The following is a 4655-nucleotide window of genomic DNA, read 5'->3' on the forward strand; positions in this document are numbered from 1 at the left end:
ATTTTAATTTTAAATTTAAATTTTTTAAAAACCAAAATTCTTTAAAGTATTTGAAAAAGCTTTATTTTTGTTTTTTAAAAAATTTCTAACATCAAAAGTAAGTAAGTTACGATCAAAAGAATGCTGGTCCATTTTTTTGTTGGTAAAAAAAAATCGGGAAAATCACTCCCAATTAGCATCCAAAATTAAATTAATCGTTACTGCTTCAGAAATTACTTTATTTTTATTGTTTATAACATTTGTAAGATTCATTAGTTCAAAGTGCTTATTTTTGAAAAGGCTGCAGTTGACTGGGCTTAAACGAGTCACTAATCACGAGTGTATGCAAATTTTGAACAGCCATATCTAAACCAATTTTTGTCTTCAGGAAAATAAAAAATCCAAAACGCAATAGCAAAACCTATATTATAATTATTTAAATAATATTATTTTTTACTACTTGAGATTTTTGGTATCACCAATAACTTACAAGAGACCAAATTTATTTTGAGCGCTACATACTTAGTTTTGATGCTAGAAGCTTTCATAAACAGAAAAAAAAACAAAAATAAATCTTTTTTAAACGCTTTAAGAAAGTTGCGATGAGTTTTTCCCTAAAAGTGCTTCATTTTTTGGTTATTTCAAGTTGAAATATTCGATTTGAAATTTGACGAATAAGAACCTACTTTTTATTACCTACAACTCTGCTCCCACTGGGTCTACATACTTCGTATATACAGGGTGTCCAGAAACTCTACCGACAAACGAAGACAGGAGATTCTTCAGATAATTTTAAGATAATTTAACCTAATTCACTTAGTCCGAAAATGCTTCCGAAGGGAGCTAGAGCTCTTTGAAGATGGCGTCTTGTAATTAGTTTTTCTTAAATACCTCCAGAACGCTTCTAGTTAGAAAAACAAAAATTGGTATGCATATTACCTTTTCAGAGATGAATCGATTCCATCCATTGCAAATTTCTAGTACCGGTCATAGGCGTCCGTTTTGGGTAGAGCAACGGGTGTCTGGACACCCTGTATACACCATTTTTTCTTTTTTCTAAGCTATATTTCTACTAAGACATTTTTTTCGATAAAATACTTACTTATTGATTTATTTGAGAAAACAGTCTAAAACGTGTTTTTTTTGTTGAAAAATAACCATATTCACCCGCAAATAACTCAAAAAGTATTGACTTATAGTGAAAAAACACTACAGAACTAAAGTTGCTTAGAATTATCAGTCAGTTTATTCAATTCCGGACTTATCTTAAACGTATGTTTTTTCACCCCCCAGAAGAGGTGAAGCTCATCCCCAGGGGGCAAAAGTACCGATCGGCACAATATCACTTATTTTCTTTGACATATTAGCTATGTGTAGGGGAGAGTTGGACAAAACCGGGTACCACTCCAAAAACCGTCTGTATCTTTTGCTATGTGAGAGTAGCAAATGTTTGCTGCAGATTGAAATATTCTCAAATGACAAGTTTGATATGCCAATGCCAATTTTTAAGAATATTCTTAGATTTTTAATATTTTTTATTTTTATGAAAATATTGCAAAATACCCGGTTTTGTCCAACCGGTATGACAAAACCGGGTAGTAACTTAATTACCATGTAAAAAAAATACTAATGGGCAGAAAATAAAATATTTATTAAAAGTATGTGAACAAAAATCGAAAATATATGAACAGATGTCACAAATAAAAACTTCATTTACATCATAGGTACTACAGGCGTCATAAGCCCATTTAGGACAACACACATTTTATCCAGCCTTCCTTCGCATTATAATTTGAAAATAGTTAATTGTAATATATGATAGACATGCATCGTCATTATTATCTTCTTCTTTCAAACTCTCCAAAATTTTGTTTTTGGTACAGCCCTTTTTACCACGTTTTTTCTTTTTTTTTTGTCCAGTTCATTTAGTTTTAATTTTTTTACGACTGGAGATTTTTTTTAATTTTTCCTACTAGCTTTCTTACTAGCTTCTTCAACAGAAGAAGCCACACGTTGTAGTTAACTAAAAGCAAAAAAACCACTGTAGAAACTGGAAGTAACAAGAGGTCTGATAAAATCGGGTGCCCGGTTTTGTCGATTTTCGGACTACCCGGTTTTGTCAAACTCGTAAACAAGACATTAAATGTTATTTAAATTTTTAAATTATGATATAATATTCAAAATTTTTGGCCAAATTAAAGGTAATATACTAGGTTACATGTATTTAATTTTGAAATGGCCATTAGTTATTCATTAGAGGAGAAAACAGCTATCAACTTACCTTAAAAATCGAGTTTCCTGCATCAAAAAACAGGTGAGGTCTTAGTGCTCCGGCACAGATTACTCAAATGAGGTAGAAATGAATACACACGACTGTTGGTGGTAAAGGGACACTAATTTTAACATTGTCTAATATAGATAGCAGCAGACAGTTAGAAGAATTAAGGGGTACCCGGTTTTATCAACCTGCCCGGTTTTGTTTAACTCTCCCCTACGCCAAATTTCATGTCAATCCAAGCGGTTTTTTTTAAATTACAGCAAAAGTTCTGAGTAAATGGACTATAAATTAGCTTGAGTTTTTATAAATACATAGGTATGTACCTATATGATATATATTTTATGATATATGCTGATTTATATTTAATATTTCTTAAAAACTTTGATATTATACAATGTTTGCTTTTATACATAGACATATTATGACAGAAGCTCGAAACAAAAGACTGTGAATGAAAAGCCGTATTGACAAAAATTTTGATCATGTGCGACCGTGCATCCAACAAAATCGATACAATTTAACCACAGAGACTGGCCGGTCTGCTGCTGTACTACAGAATTGATATCATCGACGATTTTGTCGAACGACACCGCAGTACCCCAGTACCGTGAGTGATCGGTAGTGGGTTAGAGAAGGGGGAACTGGAAGTTGGAACTAGCCAATTGGGATCGAAAATATATAATCGATCAGTCATCAGTGTTGTCAAATCGGATTCGGTTTCGGTCAACTTAAAATGTCTTTTCGCGCGCACTGTGTCGAAAGATTACCCCATTCTTTCTCTAAAATTTTTATTTATTCCAGAGATAACTGATTCTGTTTTTACCCGGTTATTACTTTAAATGGAAAAACGGTATAAGCAAGGCAAAAAACAACCAGAAAAACGATTAATGTGGAGTAAAACAGGTGTTAGGTTATAGCCGGTAGGTTTTTCCCATCTATAAGGTAGGTTTCCCATCATAATGCAGAACTGCGGAGCATCTTTAGAGGTACCTTACACGGTGGTTCTAACTGGTGCATAATGAAATTTACATTAGATGATGGATGGATTGTTGAAATTTATGCCTATTTTCTTTGTGCTTTTAATTTTTTTAACGGGATGTATAAATATAATTCTCTTAATAAAATGTTATAATTTATTATTGAAATGAAGCCTGAATACTTAAAAAATTCTTAATTTTTTATTAAGAATCATAATATAACGATTTATATTAAATCATATTAAATGAAGAATTTGACAGACAGCCTGTGGAGTTAACGGAGACAGTAACAGCAATGGTTACCAGAATAACAAACGAGAAAGTGGCTCAAGCGCTTCAAAAAATAAAGAAAGGAAAAGCAGTCGGGCCAGATGATATTCCTGGGGAAGTATGGAGAGCATTGGGAGAGACAGGAATAAGTTGGCTAGCAGGTCTATTTAATAGAATTATGGAAGTTGGACAAATGCCAGACGAATGGAGAAGCAGTATATTAATACCTGACTAGAAAAACAAGGGAGACATACAACAATGTACAAAACAGGGCTATAAAACTACTTAGCCACACCATGAAAATATGCGAGAGAGTAATTGATAGACGGATACGTGAAGAAACCGAATTATCCGATAATCAATTTGGCTTTATGCAGGGCAGATCAACAACAGATGCAATTTTCATTGTAAGGCAACTGATGGAAAAATACAGGAATAAAGAGACCAACGCTCATATGGTATTCATTGGTCTTGAGAAAGCATATGATAGAGTTTCTCGAGAGATTCTGTGGTGGGCACTCAATAAGAAAGGAGTCCCTGGCGAATATGTAAAGATTGTGAGAGATATATATGAGGGAGTAACGGCTAGTGTTAGGACAGGTGTGGGAGAGACTGATAAATTTCAGGTGAAAGTAGGATTGCACCAAGGCTCGGTGATTATATAGTCCTTATTTATTTATTCTCATTAGTTTTGGACCAGATAACAGCGAAACTACAGGGTTAGGGCTTACAATACCGGGATTCCGGGATCCCGAATACCGGAATCCCGGACGATTTTTGTCCGGTATTAAAAACCGGTATTTATCTAAAAATACCGGTATTTTGGTATTGCATTAGTTGATAAAAATTGAATTTATGCACAATATAGATCTAATTTAAAATAATACTAATTAATTACAAAAAATTTTTTTTTGAAGATGAAGAATCAATTTCGTTGTATTAAAATCTATATCAGGCATATTTATTACACGCATATACCGAGCCAAGTATGGCACCATCGAGAAGCGGCGGTGTCGGCAATATAAAGCGATTGTTTATGTTTTACGTCTACTACCCAATGCCACATTTTCTTTCGAAATGCCACATTTTGCAAGAAAAGTTAACCCGATGGATTTTTGGAAAAAATAGAAATCCACTTTCCTTGACCTTTA

Source organism: Diabrotica virgifera, chromosome 4 (assembly GCF_917563875.1).
Source record: "Diabrotica virgifera virgifera chromosome 4, PGI_DIABVI_V3a".
Taxonomy (NCBI): Eukaryota; Metazoa; Arthropoda; class Insecta; order Coleoptera; family Chrysomelidae; genus Diabrotica; species Diabrotica virgifera.